The following is a 19,931-nucleotide window of genomic DNA, read 5'->3' as shown; positions in this document are numbered from 1 at the left end:
TTGGTCTATGCTCTTCTTGGATGGAATAGAAAAGAAGATAGAGGCCAGTATGGATGCAAGAGAGCCAGTCAATTATGATAATGGTGGTGTTGTGATACCCCCTGGGAGCCACCAATTCATTGTATATATACTACTGAGCAGCAGTTAGATGGTGGCACTTCTCTGCATTGTTGTACTGAGCTGCATTCAGACAGATGGGGTGGGAAAACTCTACACTGCAGAGGAGTGAAGACAGGAGGAGGAACCTGAATCTTCTGTGATGGACAGAACGGATGGTCTCATCAAGGCCTGTCTCTCTCCCATCTACCATGAGGATATTTCTCCACCCTTATGGGGGTGCAGTGCTCTATCTCTATCCCCCTCAAAGGGTGTTCTTGTTTCATGGAAGACTGAAGTTTCCAATAGGCTTATTGTTCTGGGTTAGATAATGTTTAAATTAAGATAATGTACCTGTTAAATATTGGCTTCAGGAAGACAGTTCAGATGCTGGGAAGATAAATAGAATTTATACATTGCTCTGACCATATCAAGTGCCAAGATTATCATGCACTATTGAGGTTTAATGGCTCTCACTTACTGTGGGTGCCCACACCTGAAAGCCCTGAATTCACCTCATGTGCCAGGAGACACCTTTCTAATATTTGTGAGGATGCAGAGGATACAAGGGAGCATCAGGAAACTCTCTGATTACATGTACACAAAACGATTACTGCAATCCTGTTTAAATAAGGCAATCAAACAAACCTGCTGTAGTCACCAACTTGCTCTGTTAATTAATGCAAGCAGCAGAAACCTTGCCAAATGGTGGGTTGGTGAAGACACAGGCTTCTCTTATTCATCTGGAGAGAATCGGTTCCACTGGAAGGTGACAAAACAGCTGAAGCCCCAGGCCACCCAGCCCCCCAGCAAAGCAGGCAAAAAAGTTTCAAGGCCCAAAGTCTGTAGAACCAGATGAAGCTTTCTATCACATGATTTGAGGATCTTTTTCTCAGCACCACAAATTAACTCTAAACTCCACCAAGTGAATGGCTGCTGAGTATCCCCCAAGAACTGAAAGTGCTTCAGAGCCTTTGGACTAGACCCTCAGCTGGTACGAAGCTGCACAGCTCAAGTCCCTAGAGCTTTTCCAGTTTCCACCTGCTCAGGACCTGTCTCTTCATATGTAGAAGATGCTTCTCTTCCAGTGTAAAAAAACCAGCCACTTCTGGGGAGGAAGCATAAATGTTACAGAACACAGCAAGACTGTAGAGCAACGTAGGGGAAGAACTGAAGAATAGTAGAGCCCATTGGAACTAGAGAGAATAATGTGGATCAAGAGTCACCATCAAATTATCAAGCTTTGTCAGTAATCACCATGCAGAGATATCTAGGAAAACACCTTTCTTCTTTTGACTGAGGAGAGGAAACAACCATTTGAACTCTGTTGGCAAATGGGGTGACCACAACTATGCCCAGGGGAGACTCCCAGTGAGAGTCAGGACTGCCCAGTGAGAGTCTGCCCAGAGAGGACTGGGAAGGCGGGGTGGATTACATGCACCTCCTGCTGTAATACATTAGGAAAGACATTACAGGGGGTAAACTGGTATTTGACTCCCCCTACTGAAATCTGCAGGGAATGACACATGAGGCTTAACTCACTCAAAAGTGCTGCTCATGCAAATATGTATGGCATGTCGTGCAAACCCGAACACGCAGCACCATGCAGTCAGAGCTCAGAATGCCAACAAGGAAGCAAAGCACTGAGAAGATGGTTTAAAGGATGTCACACTGGGAACTGGACTGATACTAGCATATCAATTCACTTAGGTAGCCAGCATTACATGGCTGTGTGCTGTGTTGCTGCTACAACACAATACATTGGGGAGCTTCTCTAATGGATAATCTTGTTTTACCGTTAAAAAATGCAATTCAGCTTTGCCAAAAACAAGGTGTGCACCCAAGTCATCATGAAAGTGTCATGATGGTGAATTACGTTACTGTATGCTGCTTGGTCCTAAAGTCCAGAGAGGTGGTGGCTGCAGGGGATGGCCCAGGCAGGGAGTAGGCAGGAAGACAGACCAGAGAGGTTCTAGTAGCAGCTTGGGCAGGATGAGAAAGAGGGACTGGGGTGAAAAAAGGCAAACAAGGGTGATACATGGGTGGTGGAGAGGAACAGATTCAGGCAATAGAGCTGCCAGTAGTGACTCACACTTCCCGTGGCTCCTGTTGGCCCAGGGCTGGAAGGCATGGTCACTTCTGGTCTACACAGCATTCTGGGATCCCCTGAGGGGTGCTATTACTTCAGGGATTCAGCTGACAGTTGTGCTGTCTTATTAGCCATCTACGGCCTGTGGTGCTGTGGTTCATCAGCGCCATCTTGCAGGAAGAACCCTATTGGTTTGGGTGGCCGTACGTCGGCAGGAGTGAGAGAAGAATCAGGCACTCTGGTTGCGGAGGCAGAGGACTCTTTCTGCCTGCTATGGATATTACAGGCTGTAGTGTAATATGCACCTGTCTCTCACTGCATCTAGCTCTACATAAGCAATGCAATGGGTAGCCTACTTGTGCTAGTTGTTATCTGGATCCTCTGGATGGTGCAGTGGCCTCTAATACCTCAACCATACCTCAAGTACACAAGCAGTATTTTCAGTCTATAGACCTAAGGTTCCATGTCTCCTCTTGCTGACTCAAATATGGTAGCATCTTCAAGAAGCTCCTTCCAGTCCTTCAACCAGAGAACTGTTGCTGTTCTCTGAGGCCTTGGAGGGCATGGTGAGCACAGGAAGGAAAGGAAGATCATGAGACTGGATATTCATAGTCTGAAGGACTCAAAGCATTCTCTGGGAGGAGTGTTGATGTATTATTTATGCTGTAGTTTCCCTGGAATATGAAGGATCCCAAACAGGCAGCCCTTGTAAAGTCCCAAACAGTCAACATGTTCCTCAGAACATTTACTGTTTCTAGCTTCTTTTTTTTTTTTTTTTTTTTTTTGGGGGGGGGGGGGGGCAGGCCCCAGTGAGCATGCTCAGAACAGGTGTCCTCAGGGTTTGCAAAGCTTGATGGTCAAGCTAGTAGCAGAATGTACAGGAGACCCTATCTTTTGAATGCATTTAGGAAATTAAACTCCCGTGATGATACTAGAGGAGAACAGACAGATTTCTTTTCTTGCCTGAAAGAGAACAGGGCTTTGACTCCATTCCAGCCTTGTTCCTCTGTGTTCACAGCATCATTCTTCCCAGGGGTTAATAAAAGCCTAACCTGGAATCTCAGTGAGCAGCTGCAGCAGCATCCTGCAGAGGCCATCAATCTCTGACAAATACTGGAGGGGAAAAAAGGGCCTTCCTTTTTTTTTTAGCATGTGTCACCTTGGCATTGCTGAACAGTTTGCTGTAGAGTAGGCATGCTCCTGGCCTGTCTGTCACCTTTTGAAATCCTCAGCACATCTTGTGAGCCATGGACATGGGGGCCTGTCAGTGCCACATGAGATGCCATTCATTTCTTTGAGTTAATCCTGAGCTATGCAGTGTTAAGGGGAGTTCTGCTGGTGGCAAAAGCAAAACAAGGCAGTTGGGCATATGGGGCAGCAGGACACATGGGGGGAGCAGTGATTTCCAGATGCCACTGTGCCACCAGTGTAAGCGACTGGCTGCAGCTGCAGCTGTGGCAGCAGCTTTATTTTTTTTCACCCCATGCCCTCAAATTGAGACCCAGTTGCCCCAGCCACCCCATTTTAATTAAACTACTGGCTGGTGGAGTTATTTTCTCCCAGATAAAACTGAGAACCTGACCATAAGTGGCTCTTAAAGATCTGACTGCATTTTGAGCAAGAGAAGGGATCTGAACTGTGCTACCCTGGCATACTTCTTATGTATCTATACAGAGTGGTGACCATGGGGTGTTGTGTGGTCTGGAGCTTGGTGTAGCTGCTTTTTCAACACTTCACCCTGGGGCACTGGGGCTTTGCACATCCTCACATCCTTTCATCCTGAGCTTAGCAGCCACTGGTGTTCTGATGTAAACAAGCTTGCAAACAAAAAATGTTTGCTCTCCTAGTAATGTAGGCAACTAAAAACTTTTGCCACTTTAGGAATAACAGGCTGTGCTTCTGTAATAAAATTATTTTGCACAAGCAGGCAGGTGAGTATCAATTTTTGCAACATTCTGGGCCATTGAGCAGCCATTCCAAAGTACAATGGCCTTATTTACCCCATCACCAGGTCTTTGTTGGTGTGCTTCATCACCTTTGGGTGTTTTGACACTTACAGGTAATGACTTCACAATCCTTGGAATTTTCCCAGACTCTCATGCAAGCACAGCCTGCCACAAATCACTTGTGCTGTTGACCATGAACTGCTTCACCATGTCTCAGAAAGCCAAGGCCAGAAGTATGCAGCCGAAGCCCCAATGCCTGTGGAACCACCGGGAAAAACTGGAGGACTTAATCGACATTTGGTCGGAGCAAAGGATCATAGACAGGCTTGAAAATAGGAGAAATAAGCCTGTTTATGTTGAGATCGCAAAAGGCATACAGGCATGAGGGCACAATTGTGACTGGATCCAGGTCCGGTACAAGATCAAGTCCCTGAGATCAGCGTTTTACAGAGCCAAAGCTGTGAACTCTAGTTCTGGGGCAGGTCACACCATTGCTCCGTTCTATGACAAACTGTCCATCATTCTCTCCAAGGATGGGGGCGACAACCCAGGTATGGAGACTTTCAGCACCAGAGCTGGGCAGGAGGAGGTGGTGGCAGCTCCTCCTGAGGGTGAAACCATGAGCAGCATGTCTCAGATGTATGGAGACCACTCCCTGATGACCATGAGTGGCAGGAAGAACTGTTGGTCACCATACACTTAGTGCCACTTAGCCCCATTCCACAGACTAGTGATGAGGAATGGAAAAGTACTGGGAGAAGTGTATATGTGTCAGGACAGGATGGGGGATGTGGGTGAAGGCCGAGTAGCAACAACAAGGCAGGCTTCAGGATAATCTTATCAGGAGACAGCTTGAGAAAACCGTGCTTGGTTCAGCAAACAACAGGATGAGTTGCTGTCAGACTGCCAAGAGTATGTTATGGGGCAGGTTGACCTGTACGTAGCTTACTAATATATAAAGGGGTCTGTGCTTTGCTGTCGTTGAGAATTAGCTGCCCCTTGCTTTTTCTCCCATGGCCTCACAAAATAAAGTGCTTCTGATAGCCAAACACTGATCCTGTCTGAATTTCTTCATCACTAGCACAAATAATGAAGCAGAGTAGGTGGAGGGTCAGAAAGAAACCCATACGGCCGATACCTCATCTACTGTTACCGAGACCCAAAAGCATGCTGGACCTGGTAAGTATTTTGCAATGTGTCTCTTGCCACTGACAGGCAACTCTTGGGTTTCTGTTGGTTGGGTTTGGGGGGCCGGGGGAGAAAGGGAGAAATTCATGTGTTGCTGTAGGTGGATCACCATGTTCTTTTGGTGGTGGTGCATGATGGGTTGGATAGCTTACAATGTAACAGATGCCAAACTAATTTGCTTTAATTAATTTTTTGCAGCTAGCACGAACAGTGGCAACCATGGACCTGTTTCCAAAGCAAGTACTTGTACGTTTTGGGCAGTACGAGTGGTGCCCCACTGTTGCAGGGTCTGTTTCTGTGCCTGCCAGCATTTTGTGCACTGCATGGTGAGGATGGGAGTGTGTACTTTCCTCCTCTTGGGGGGAAGACAACCATTGCTTTTTTCGTTATCAGTCACCATGACCCATGGCCAGCTGGAACTGCGCCCCACTCACACTACAGCAGAGCGCTGCAGAGGTTTTTGCAGCAAGCAGAGATGGTACCACAAAACTGAGCTCAAGGTTTTGGCAGAGTCCTCAGTAGCCAGAGTGGAATGCACAGATGCCTGACAGGAGGAACTCCATGAGTCTCTGTAAGGATGATGCCATCCTCAAGGAAGTGTGAGACACCATGAGGAATTTCAGAGATGTGGTCAACAAGTCCCATGTTGAATTACAGGTCACAGGACACTTTCAGTGATGTCTTTCAGAGTATGCAGAAGTACTTTTTAAATAAATGGGTACCATATCCGAAAGAGAAAAGTCAGTCCACTCAACTTGCCTCTGTGCAGGAAAAACTCAGACAGAGAATTATGGCCCAGCCTGTTCCCCCTAACTCAGTGGGGTCACAGGAGGGCCGTATTACTGCCAGCAGGGCCAGGAGGGCACCAATGCATTTCAGGGAGACAGGGGTGATTCAGGGTCATGGTTGGGTGAAGGCAAAGAAGCACAAGTAACTAAAATAGTGTGTTGCAAACAATAAAACCTCATGATTTCCTGTAGGGCTGTGCAAAGCTTTGGGTGCTGCTTCAACTTGGAGGCGATTCAGCCTGATTTGGTGACCAAACCTCCAAATCTGAATCAAATTGAGAGACCAGTAAAAAGGTCTGTTGATTCAAAGCTCTCTGAATCGATTCGGAAAAAATTCAGAGAATTTCAGAGATTTGGGTAGTCCCCACTCACCGCCACAGGGAGCTGGACCCAGACTCTGTGCTGATAAGTAGGGGGCAGGGGGGGTTGAAGGAAGGGACCATGGGGGGATCCCCACCAGGTCCCATCCCATGCCTGCTCCCCCAGCCCCCCTGAGCACCTCTGAACCTAATGGCTGCCCCACCCAACCCGTGACCCAGCTCTTTAAAAAAAAAACCCAATACTCACTGACTGCTGCCAGGTGGGGGGGGGCAATCCCTGTTGCCCCCCACTGCCCCATGCTGCTTGGGGGGCTCTGCCATGAGCCCCCGTCCTCTGCCTACTCTCCCAGCCCCCCTCCCCCACATGCCTGCCCTGCCTGGCCCCAGCTCCCAGTTCTTAAAAAAAAAAGTCCTGCACTCATTGGCTCTTGCCAGGTGGGGGTTGATCCCCACTGCCCCCCACTGCATGGGAGGCTCTGCAATGAGCCCCTAGAAGGTCCAATGACCACTGCAAAAGCTGGTGAGGCTTTTTTTTTCTTAAAGTGCCGGGATGCTGGGGCTGGGCGGGGCAACCATGCCCTGAGGGTGGCAGGGTCATCCCTAGGGGGGCATGAATACAAGTGACCACCCCAGACTCAGTGCTGTGGGGGCCCTGCAGAGATGGGCGGAGCAGTCGGGGTGATTCAGTGCTGCTGCCAGCCTCACATCCAGACGCTTGCCAACTCCCCTCCCCTGCCACCACCACCATGGCACGTGGGATCGGTACAGTGCAGGGGGAGAGAGGGGAGGCTAATTTGCCCAAGACCCTGCACCAGTGGCATACCATGGGTCTCCGGGGCACAGGAGACAAGCCCAGGGTGCCACTGCCCTCGCTCCCATGTGCCCCAGACAAGCCGCCTTCTGCGGCGCTTTCAGCAGTGGCGGGGGAGGAGGGAGGGCGAGCAGCCCGGAGTGGTCCTTTGCACCTGCCAATGGTGCCCCATTTGCGTCCATGCCTGGGGTGGCCACCCTGCCTGCCACCGTCAGTATGTCACTGCCCTGCACTCTGATAGAGTCCATCTCTGGTTGTGAGGGATGCATTGTTTAGTTCAAATTTACTGTGAATGGGGCTGGTGGAATTTTATGGGCATGAAGGAAGGTACATGAGGTGCACAAGAGGCACCAATACAAATTCTGATACTTTTTCTATTCTCCCTCCCTCTGGTTTTTAGATCCCATCCCACTGCCAGCTGCTGGCTGATCGATCCCTGTTGGCATGACAAGAAGCAGAAAGAGAAAGGAAGAAAGAAAAAATGAAGAGGATGACAACACTTCCTTCAGGATTCTCTCAACAACTGAACTATTATGCATTATAATTATAGTTGCCTTTCATCCTATAGACTTATATAGACTTATAATGTAATCACAGGTAATACTGATAATAGGAGTCAATAATACTATTAATTCCAATAGTAATATATTAATAAGAGTTTGTAGGAATAGTAATATTAATGATGATTTATTAATGGTCAATAATAAGTATAACGGTTCAATTCCTTATCACAGCATTTCTAAGCAGGTAAATCTGCCTTATCACCCCCCTCTCCCCCACTCCAGCTGCCTCTTGCAGCACACATCACACACATCCTGGGCATACATCACACACATCCTGGGCCTCCACCATATATATATAGCCAATATAGGATATATACTTATTTTATATAGACTTACGTTATATAGATTTATAGTTATAGTTCAATTCCTTATGATGAGAAAGCAGATAGTGAGCATAAGGTAGGTGATTATGTACCCATCCTGCCTCTTTCCCCATGGCGGGAAGGGGGAGAATGCCTACCTCCTGGTTCAAGCTCCTCCCTAGGTCTCTCTATTTCCGTGGCTGGGCCTTCTGGCTTGTGGAAAAGTACCGAATTCTGAGCCTGATTCCACGCCAGGAGGAGGGCAAGGCTTTCTTTTCGCCCTCCTCCTTGGTTGCTTGCCAGGCCACAAATGCAGCTGAGGTTATTTTCAATAGGACACTATGCAGTGTAAAGTGCATCATTGAAGGGACTCAAGTTCATTGAGTGACAGTCTCCTCACTAGCCTACTATCAAGCAACTGTTGCTGTAAATAAGAATGTAAAGAAATCTGTAATGAATGTGTACTAAAGTATATACATGCATTATTAAGAATTATTACAAATTATGAATTGCTGTTACACACTTTAATATTTGAATTGTTTATGGCCACAACTACTGCTAGGGCTTCTCTTCTGTCTACTTGAATTGTTGCACAAGTTCTGCAGGTCCATTTTGTATGGCCACAAGTACTGCTGAGGCTTCTCTTCTGTGTCCTACTTGAATTGTGGAGGCTTTCTTTGCAGGCTTTGGCCCGAGCATCAGCTTGAGTATGGTAAGAGTTGTGCAAGTTCTGCAGATCCATTTCATATTATTCTAGCCCTCCTTCTGGTTGCTGGCACTGTTTGCTACTGAGCGTATTCTGGAATTGTAGTTAGAGGGTTGTTGCTAGCCACAAAGATGGAGGCTTTCTTCTTGCTTGCTGGCCAAGACCTCCAGCAAATTCCCTCCCAGGGTCTGGTTAGTAGGCCCAGGCCTGTGGGCTCTTCGCCCCACTTGCCCACCTTTGTCTTACACCTCTCCATTGCACCCTTGTAACTTTGGAATCATTGCTGGCCACAAAGGAAGCTGAGCTTTCTTCACTGACTTTGGTCTGAGCATCAGCTCAAGTTGCACAAATTCTGCAGGCCCGTTTCATAGTCTTTTTTCCCTCTGCCCGGTTACTGGTCATGTCCCAGCAAATTCAGACTGAGGAACATGTTTTCTGACACTCACCCACCACACTGTCTCTTTGAGGCTTCTGTCTCCTTGAGTTTCTTCTCTGACTTGTGGAAGGAAGGAAGATTTTAAATAAATAAGGATAACAGAAAGTGGTTTAAATAACAGAATGTAGCTTAAATAAATAAGGATAACAGAAAGTAGAAATCCTCTGCCCTCCCCCCCTCTGCCTTAGGGGACTCCTTCTTCTCTACTTAAGTTTTGTGGCCAGCCAGCTGAGTTGGGCCAGGAGGCCATACATCTCCACCTGAGGGGACCCCTAGGGGACCATGACTGCCCCGCCTTGAACCCAGCTGTCTTCCTGCTGGGACTTGTTCAGTAAACAGGAAGGGGTGCAGGATGCCTGCCTCCATCCGTCCCTCTTCCCCACCCACCCAGCCAACCAACCAGGTTCTGGTGGAGAACATTTTAATGCATTGCTAAAGTCTTTATAGAGTTGCTAAAGGCTAAAGGCCCTGGGAGGTCTATGCTTGCCACTGGGGGTGGGTGGTGGATTTGTTTAGTCTTCTTTCTTGCAAGAAATGCTGGCTGCACACTAGCTCTGGCCAAGCATTTGACTTCCCTCCATCTGATAACAGTCCACCCTGCAACTTTCCAGTAATGCCATGACTCCATAAAAGTTGTGTGGTCATCAGCTCTCCAAAAACCACCCCACCGACCCCCCATTGGCTATGCATGCCATATAAACCAAAAATAAAGCACTGCTGGGACATGGCCAGTAACCAGGAAGGGCCAGTAACCAGGCTGGCTGGCTGGCTGCCTGCCTCCCTCCCTCTTCCACCATGCAGCCCTCCATCCATCCATATCATATCAAGGGATTACTCAAGGGACCTTGGGAGCATATTGTGAATTGGTGGTTTATCCTATTGTATTGTGTTTTCTGGCAATGACTGTACTGTAAAAAAAATGTATTACCAACATTACCAATGGCATTGTTGTGTAAAACAAAAATGTGTATATTGTTTTAGCTTCATTGTGATTTCTCAATCAAATTGATTGCAATTCAATTTATTGTGAAAAAATAAATATGAGGAACAAAAAATTCTGATTTGTACTTCCTCTTGCTTGATTTCAGGGCATGGACTTGGGAGCGGGGGACAGGTTTGCAGCTGGCCAGGGGTGGGAGTGCAGTAGCTTCCCAGGCTGGACAGAAAGCTGGTCAGGGCCTGTATTTCAGATTGGTTGGCCTCCCTTCTATGCACCTCAATGTATGTCCGGGGATAGCCACTTCTGGCTTCTCTATAGGGAGCAGTGGTTTTTGAAACCCTGACTGTGGCTGATTAGTAACTCCCTCCTTAGCAGAGACTCATCTGATGAGGACATGCCAATACCTATTGTAAAGAAAACATTGCATTGCAAAGAAAGCATTGAAAAGAAAATAATTTTTGCATCACACCTCCCATAACAGTATATCCTGCAAAGAAAAACACTCAGAAACAAAGCAGCAGCTGTTTTGGAGCTGTGGCAGCAGGCATTAACCCCAACCCCCCACCTCCCTCAGTGACCATGCATATGAAATGCATTATAATGCATTAAGGACTTGCTAAAGTCTTTAAAGATTTGCTAAAGACTAAAGGCCCTGGGAGGTCCATGCCTGGAGATGTTTTGCAGATTGCCTGCTTGCACCTGGAGGTGGGTGGGGTTTCTTTCATCTTTTTTCTTACAAGAAATGCTGGCTGCACCCTAACTAGCACTTAACAAGCATTCAACCTCCCTCCAATAACAGTTCACCCTGCAACTCTTTCCAGTTATGCCATGACTCCATAAAACCCCCTCAAACACAGCATCTCTATGCTGAGGTGGGCATGGTCTCCAAAAACAAACTCTAAGGAGACTAAGAAAGCTGGTAACTGGGAGATGGTCCTTCAGTTAGGGAGCTAGTGAATGAATGAGAGCGATACCTGGACAAAGGATCTGGTAAGATTGCCTATTGCCCCACAAAGTTCATTTTTGTTAGTTCTCAGTCAGTGTACGTTCATACTGAACATAGGTATCACTACTCCCCCTCCCCTGGAAGGTAAGCTGAAGATCAATGAGAGGCAGCAGCAAACTGAGGGTTAAGCCTTTATTTTTCATGCAAATCTTCATGGGATTTGTTTGCTGCAAAATAAATTCCCCCAGTAGCAGTTCTCAGCTGCTGAAGTGATATGATAATGGATCTGTCTTCATCTAAATCTTTGCACCCAGGTATAAATTGAACAGTTACTTGAGAGTGTGCATGAGGGGAGCTCAGAGATCCTGATGAAACTTAAGGACTTGGTGGCTGTGCAGAACATAGAATTAGATTTGTTAAGATGCCCTGTGCTACTTCCATAGGCCAAAAGGAAATGCTGCTTTACAAGAATCATTCTGTGATGTATGAACTGTGTTAAAAATTGAAACAGAAAAAAGCAGCAGATTGGGAAATATTCCTGCTGGGGATGAGGGCAAACAGCCAATTTCTGTAATTTTTTTCACTTAAAAAACATTTAAGCTCAGCATCTCCCTATGAATAAACAAAGGGTTTCAGAGGCTGCAGGAAAAAGAACATATTTGAGCAACCACTTCCAAAGCACTGAGCTATGCTAGGTAGCAGCAGTGAAACAGCCAAAAGGGTGTTATGGAAATCTGCATTCTGCTTCTGTCTGTACCACACAGTCCATGACTTAACCTCTCTGTGACTCTGTTTCTACACACATAAACTGGGAATAGTAATACTGACCATCAAAGAATGCTGGGAGGTTAAATACAGTAATGTCTGTGAGGTACTGGATAGGCAGAACATTGCTGTACAGCATTCTCATCATGATTTCTGTAAGTGTAAGAGAAAAGCAAGGAGTTCTTTGTTTATATACCATCTCAGTTTTTATGTAGGTTTAATTATTTATACCCATATCTCAGTGTGCTAGTAGCTAGTGTGCCGTAGCATGGACTGTAAACCTAGAGAAACTATCTAAAGCAGAGGTGGCCAACTAGTGGTAGAGATAGCTTCTGTGTGGGGACAGGCATTACAACAGATAGGGCAGGGGGCAGACAGCAGAGCAGCAGATAGAACAGAGGGAGGTATCCAAGTGGCACTTAGGGAGGGTGCAAGGCTAATTTATGGCATTCCTACCAAAAATATTGGCCCCTGCTGATCTAAAGCATAGAGGACATCACACTGGCTTTTGTTATTCAAATTTTGCAGAGTTGGGACAGCTCTCTGGAGGAGATGCACAGGTGCAAGCCCATCACATCCCTGAGAGCTGAAGCCGAAGAGCCCAGCAGACCCTTCTGGCAGACTCCAATCTCCCCTCCATTACAGAGCTGCTAGGTAAGCGGGCCCATGGTGGGAGGGCCCTACTTAGGAGTGGGATGCAGCTAAGAGGAGCCAAGGGGGTGGAGTGGTCACACCAGCTTCTACTTAGCCCAGCCCAGCCCCCTAGGGAGCTGTGCAAACAGGCATACTCTGCTCTGGCGCATGGAGTTAGCATGGGAATTTGCACAGGAGGGTGTGCGGAAGGACCACCAGCAAGCTCTTGCCTCCAACTTATCCCCTGGCAGAGGTGCACAGTACACCCCATGCCTGTTGCACCACTGGGCAGCCAGGGCCCCCTCACCATGAGGTAGACCTCTGGCACTGGAACCCTGGTAAAGGGGTCAAGGGATCAGCTCCCCTGTAACAGGGTGGCCTCCTCGTCACATCTTCACTGGCTGCCCTTCTCCTGGGGTAACCACCTGCTTTGCTCTCCTGCCACTCCTTGATGGAAAAATATGAGAGTTATTACAAAGGCTGGAGGCTACCCATTACGTACCCTGTTGACAAGGACCTAAAACCCGCTCCATAGATTTCATAGACATTAGGGCTGGAAGGGACCTTGGAAGATCTTTGTGGCCAGCCCCCTGCCCCAGGGCCAGGAAGTCAGCAGGGGTCATAGGATCCCAGCAAGATAAGCATCCAAATGTGTCTTGAAGCCATTCAAAGTAGGTGCTTGAACCACCTCCAGCGGCAGTCTATCCCAGACCTTGGGGGCTCAGACAGTAAAGAAGTTCTTCCTTATGTCCAGCCTGAAACAGTTATGGAGGAGTTTGTGACTGTTCGACCTCGTCATCTCTTGGGGCACTCTGGTGAACAGATGTTCCCCCAGATCTTGGTGAGCAACCCTTATAAACTTATAGCTAGCCACCAGATCACCCCTGAGCCTGCACTTTTCTAGGCTGAAGAGTCCCATAGCTCTCAGCCTCTCATCATAAGGTCTGTTTTCCTGACCTCTGATCATGAGCATGGCTCTCCTCTGGACTCTCTCAAGCTTCTCCACATCCTTTTTGAACTGTGGAGGCCAGAACTGGATGCAGCACTCCAGCTGTGGCCTCACCAAGGCTGAGTACAGTGGGAGAATGACATCCCAGGATTTGCTTGAGAAGCATCTATGGATACAAGCCAGTGTTTTGCTCGCTTTACTAGCTGCAGCATCACATTGATGGCTCCGACCTCCCCTTCATGGGTCCCATGCCTTGTAGATGTTATTCTGCTGTTATTTCTCCAGCCTATGGCTGTAGCAAACTGGGCACACAGTTGTAGCTCTTTTCTACAGCCCCAGAAGGCCACTCACATGCCACCCCTCTCTCACCAGGGTCCCACTCACTTCACTGGCTGTCACCCAGCCTCTTTCATACTGCCCTCTCTCAGGGGCCACATTCATCCTTCTCAGCCTCACCTGGCTTTGGGTTTAGGTCTCCTCACCTTGGTTGGCGCCGGTGCAGTCTTTTGGGTCTCTCTCGCTACTCTCACTTGAGCGTTGACTGAGTGATTGTACAACTGTAGGCCTATTTTGCTCCTAGTCCCTCACCGGCCACTATGCCTGCACTGGGCCTCCTCACTTGCTCACACTCATGGACCACTCTACTCATCACCTGTCTCACACAGGGTCTTTCTACTCATTGCCCCTCTCACACAGGGTCTGACTTGTGCTCCCAGGCTTTCCTCTGCCACCTGCGTGCAGCCCTAGGTCCCCCCTCCAGCCTGAGCTCTGCCTCACGGCTCTGTAACTGAGCCCTGGGCTCCCCTTGCTCACTAGAACACCACCAGGGAAGTGGGGTTGGGGTTCTTAAGGCTCCCCAACCTGCCTTTCACCAGGGAAGTAACTGGCCTGGCATTTCCTGGGGGCTCCCATGCCAGTAGGAGCCTCACCAGACCACCCTTCCCTTGGCAGGATGCAGTTTTATATCTTACCCAGGACAAGGGGTCACCTCCTCCCTATAGCCCCTACCCTTACTTCCTGACTCTGGCTGCAGCAGCCTCTCAGCCTGATGTTTCCTTCTTGCAGCAAACTGCAGCCCAGTTTATATCCCTGGGCAAAATTGGCTGCCCTCATCAGGCACTTGGCTGCTGCCTGTTTGCTGGTCTTAAAGTGGCAGGCACCAAAGATGCCCTTCCACACACTCCCACTCCAGGGAGACACCAGGGGACCCAGAGAATCCCCCTCAACTGATCGAGATGCCAGAAAGCTGACTGCTCTTGTAGCCAGGAAGCCAGAAGACCCCCTTTAGGCAGCTACCTGAGCCTGTCTGCCAGGCCACAACAACAGCAGCAGCTGCTGGAGAAGGCCACATGGGGTAATCATACCCACCTGGACTCTTATTCAAATAAGCACTTAAGGAGCCACGCAAACAGGGCTCACCCAGGAACATGGTGATGGGTATGCACCACACCCTGAGACTTCCTGAGCTGGTTGGATCTCCCACTCCTGGTACCTCTAGAGCCTCTACCCAGATCAGGTCCATTGTCCCAGCCTCCATGCAAATTGAGCCCTTGACTCCAGGCTGTAAGAGCTGCCTGGCACACCTGCTGGAGGCTGGGACCTGCTGTACAGGCACTCCCACTTGTGGGATGTGCTCACTGGTGGAGACTCTGGAGGTAGGGTGGCCACTGAAGTACCGCAAGAATAGAGGACAGTTGCATTTAGTGCAACTGTCCCCACCACCATGAATGCTATGTACCTCCCAAGGCTGGGGGGGGGAGGGGGGGGCATGGCAAGGTCCCACAGCTGGCAGCGGCAGAGGTGTGGGTGATGGGGGTGTGGCGTCAGTGAGCTCCTGCAGGCAGCCAAGGCAATGTTGGCAGCAGCAGGTGGGGGATGCCAAGAGGTGAAAAATAGAGGACATAAAGGCATCAGGATTCATATCAGTAGAGGACAGGGGACAAAGGACAAGAAAACCAGACTGTCCTCTCTAAAACTAAATGAATGGTCACCCTATCTGGAGGGCCAGGTGAGAAAGCTCCAGGAGGACGTGAGCAGACAAGGAAGCATGAGGAGGACATCAATGCTTACTGCCAGACACTGCACCTAGAAAAAATATGACACGGAGTTCAGAAAGAAGAGCAAGTTTCAGTGAGATGCCCCTAATGATGGAGAGTGCAGATTGGGCACATCAGGCCCAAGGCCATGATGTGCCTCAGCTGCTCCACCAATAGCTGTACACAACAGCTGTGCAGCCCTCACACCATCAACGGAAGAGGCATCCATGTTCAACACACCAAAGACAAGACAGGACTAGCCACCACCACTGAAGTAGCGTAGGGTGATTGTTGTGGGAGACTCCTTACTGCAAGGAACAGAAGGTGACATATGTCATCCAGACCCCTTTGCTCAAGAGGTCTGCTGCCTTCCAGGAGCCAGGATCTGAGATGTAATTGCAAGGTTACCAAAACTGGTCTGATGACTACCCCATGCTCCTTGTCCATGTGGGCACCAATGACGCAGCAAGAAACAACCTTGGGAGAATCATGAGTGATTACAAGACCATGGGGGTGAAGTTCCAGGAACTAGGAGAGCAAGTGGTCTTCTTCTCAATCTTCCCAATTAGAGTCAGAGGCCAGCAGAGGAAGGAATACATCAAAGAAGTCAACCAAAGGCTTTGGAGTTTGGTGTTACTGTGCTGGCTTTGGATTCTTCAGCCTTGGTGTGTAGTTCAACAGCACTGGTCTGCATGCAAGAGATGGTATCCACCTCACGGGCAGAGAAAAGAAACTCTTTTCCATGAGAATTGTAGATTTTCTGAAGAGGACTTTAAACTAGACAAGCCCAGGGGAGTGGGGGAAGATTCCGTTGCTGAGCATAAATCTGCTGCTGGGCATAAATCCTTTGACCAAGAGGACCCAGAGGAGGGTATTCACATAGCGGACATCCAGATAACTACCAATGCCCAGAGACACTTGCAGAGGGACAGGAAACATGAGACAACTAGGGGTGAGCTCAGCTGTCTTTATTGGAATGCCAGAAGCATAGGCAACAAACAGGACAAACTGGCACTCCTTCTGGCAGATGAGGAATTTGACCTCATTGGACTGATGGAGACTTGGTGGGACAATACATACAACTAGGCAGTGGATATGGAGGGTACAGACTCTATAGGAAGGACAGGGTTGGGAAGAAGTGTGGATGCGTGGCCCTCTATGTGAAAGAACAGTACCCCACCCTGCAGGTTACATTTGATAGCAGTGGGAAGTCCCTTGAGAACCTCTGGGCCAAGATACAAGGGGGCTCAGGAGAAGGGGACCAAGAAGAGGAGAGCAACCAGACATTCTACAGTGAACTGATCGAAGCAGCCAGTACTAAAAACTTGATTGTCATGGGTGATTTCAACTACCCTGACATCTTTTGGGAAGACCATTCAGCCAACTCCAGCAGATGAACCATCGATTTCATAGATATTAGGGGCTGGAAGGGACTTTGTGAGATCATTGAGTCCAGCCTCCCCCTTTCCCCCTCTGCCGTAGGCAGGAAGTCAGCTGGGATCAAGTGACCCCAGAAAGAAAAACATCCATATGTTTTTTGAAAGAGTCCAGAGTAGGTGCTTGCACCACCTCTGGGGGAATCTGTTCCAGACCCTGGACACTCACACCATAAAGAACTGTTTTCTTATGTCTAGAATCAGCCTTCCTGGAGTTTATGGCCGTTAGACCTTGTTATCCCTTGGGGAGTTCTGGTGAACAGCTGTTCTCCCAGGTCGTAATGTACTCCTCTTATGTAATTGTAGGCTGCTAGTCCCCCCTGAGCCTTCTTTTTTCCAGACTGAAGTGTCCCAAATCCCTCAGCCTCTCCTCATGCAGCCTGCCCTCCAGGCCTTGGATCATGAGTGGCTCTCCTCTGGACTCTCTCAAGTTTTTCCACATCCCTCCTGAAGTGGGGGCCTGAAACTGGATGCAGTACTCCACCTGCAGTCTCACCAGGGTCAAGTAAAGCAGGAGGATGACATTCCTGGTTTTGCTTGGTGCATGCACACCAGCATTTGATTTGCTTTGCCAGCCACAGTATCACATTGGTCGCTCATATTCATCTTGTGGTCAATCAAGACCCACAAGTCTCTTTCGGTCATGGTGCTAATGAGTGTAGTGTTGCCAAGTCTGTAAGTATGTTGGAAATTCTTCCTACCAAGGTGCAGCACTTTACACTTCTCTACATTGAAGGCCATCAGGTTTTGGTCAGCTCACCTTGAAAGCATGTCCAAGTCGGCCTGTATCCCCAGAAGTCCTGCAGTGTGACCATCCTCCCCCATAATTTGGTGTCATCTGTGAACTTTGCCAGTTCGCATCCAATTCCTGAATCCAGATCATTAATGAAGATGTTAAAGAGTACTGGCCCAAATACCAAGCCCTGAGGGACTCCACTGGTCACCCTGCACCACACTGATTTGCTCCCATCAACTAGTACTCTTTGGTCCAAACCTGTAGTCATTTACCTAGCCATCGGACCGTAAGATGATCAAAGCCACAGTTCCCCAGCTTAACCAGGAGGACATCATGGAGAACTAGGTCAAAGACTTTCTTGAAATCCAGATATATGACATCCACATCATCTCCCTTGTCCAGGGCATGTGTTACCTGGTCATAGAAGGAGATGAGGTTGGTCAGGCAAGACCCACCAGTCACAAAGCCATGTTAGCTGGCATTCAGATGCTTGCCTTCTATTAGTCTGGTGTTGATGGATGCCTTCACAATTTTCTCCAAGATTTTTCCAGGAATGGACATCAGACTGATTGGTCTATAATTCCCCAGGTCATCCCTCCTCCCTTTCTTGAAGCTAGGGACCACATTGGCTCTTTTCCAGTCTTCTGGGACCTCGCCCAAGTACCATGAGTTTTCAAATATCTTTGCCAAGGGGGATGCAATGATGTCTGCCAGCTCCTTCAAGACTCTCGGGTGCACTCCATCCAGGCCCGTGGATTTGTGAATCTCCAGTTTCTCGAGGTGTTCCCTTACCCGATCCACATCAATTTGGGGCCCATGACCTGCTCCCAGGAAGGTTTGTGTCCTTTCTGACAGTGTGATTCCCTTGGGAGGGTGAAAAACTGATGCAAAAAAGTCATTTAGGAGATTGGTCCTTTCTTAAGCATCAGATGTCAGTTGCCTCATTAGATCTTGCAGGGGCCCAATGCTATCTTTGTTCTTTTTTTGACTTCGCACATATCTGAAGAACTTTTTGTTGTCCTTGATTACCATAGTTAGCTTGAGTTCGGTTTGTACTTTGGCTTTTCTGGACTGCTCTCTACAGGTACAGGTGAATGCTGAGTAGCCCTCTTCGGTGATGCTTCCCATTTTCCAACTGGTGTAGGCTTCTCTTTTGAGTTTAATGAGGTCCAACAGTTCCCTGTTCAGCCAAGGGGGCTTCCTTGCCCATTGACTACATTTTTTGTGAGATGGAGTGGCTTTCCCTTGTGCTTCAAGTATTATGTTTTTGAGAGCTGACCATTCCTTGTGTACTCCCAGGTTTGCCTGCTCCTCAGTGAACTAAGAAGGTGACCAACTCATGGTCACTGTCACCAAGCTTTCCCTCAATCCTCACATCACTCACCAGGTACTCCCCTTTGGCCAGGACCAGATCAAACAATGCCTCTCCCCGCTAGTTGGCCCATAGACCTCCTGCGTTACGTAGAGGTCATCTATGCAAGTGAAAAAGCTACGCAACCTGTCAGATTTGGCTGTGCACTCATCCCAAGAGATGTCAGGGAAGTTGAAGCCCCTCATCACTATCATGCATCAGGAGCATGCAGCTTCAACCAGTTCTCTATTGAATTCCTGACCTAGTTATTCCTCTTGGTGGGGAGGTCTATAGTAAACTTCTACAAGTATGTTATCCTCCCTGTGTTTGCCCTGCATTTTGACCCAGAGGGTCTCAAGATGCCCATCCTGGTTAGAAAATTCAATTTGCAGGGAAGTGAACTGATCCTTGATGTAAAGAGCAACACCCCCGCCCCTCTTCCCCACACAGTCTCTCCTATACAAGGTGTAACCCTCTAAAGCAAGCGACCAATCATAGGTCATAGCCATTTTCACATAGGAGAAGGACCAGTTCCTTTTGTCTGTTTCCCAAGCTCCTGGCATTTGTGTACAGGCAGTTAAGTCTGCCATGAGAAGCCCAATGCTTCCCTATGGGGTGAAGTGGGACCTTTCCTTGGGCTGTTCTCAGAGCAGATTCCTTGGGCTGCCCAAGTTATTCATATCATCGTAGAATCATAGAAGTAGGGTTGGAAGGGACCTTGTAGATCTTCAAGTCCGACCCTCTGCCTGGGCGGGAGAAAAAACTGGACTCAAATGAGTCCAGCCAGGTAGTCATCAAGCCTCTTCTTAAAGATCCCCAGGGTAGGAGCCAGCACCACTTCCCTAGGAAGTTGGTTCCAGCTCCTAGCCGCCCTAACTGTGAAGTAGTTCTTGC

At 48.4% G+C, this 19,931-nt stretch overlaps 1 long non-coding RNA gene across 1 annotated transcript; it reads right to left on the bottom strand.

Moving 5' to 3' along the window:
• Nucleotides 1–4,062: 4,062 nt before the first annotated feature.
• LOC109294649 lies at nt 4,063–15,391 on the bottom strand. The gene is made up of 3 exons (XR_002096595.1): nt 15,380–15,391; nt 14,775–14,780; nt 4,063–4,296 (listed from the first exon to the last, which is right to left on the bottom strand). It is a non-coding gene; the product is annotated as an uncharacterized LOC109294649 (long non-coding RNA).
• Between the last annotated feature and the right edge of the window lie 4,540 nt (nt 15,392–19,931).

Source organism: Gavialis gangeticus, unplaced genomic scaffold (genome assembly GCF_001723915.1).
Source record: "Gavialis gangeticus isolate Ggan-Ray unplaced genomic scaffold, GavGan_comp1, whole genome shotgun sequence".
NCBI classification, from domain to species: Eukaryota; Metazoa; Chordata; order Crocodylia; family Gavialidae; genus Gavialis; species Gavialis gangeticus.
Note: the sequence above shows the minus strand (reverse complement) of the source record. Positions and strands in the feature narration are given on the sequence as shown.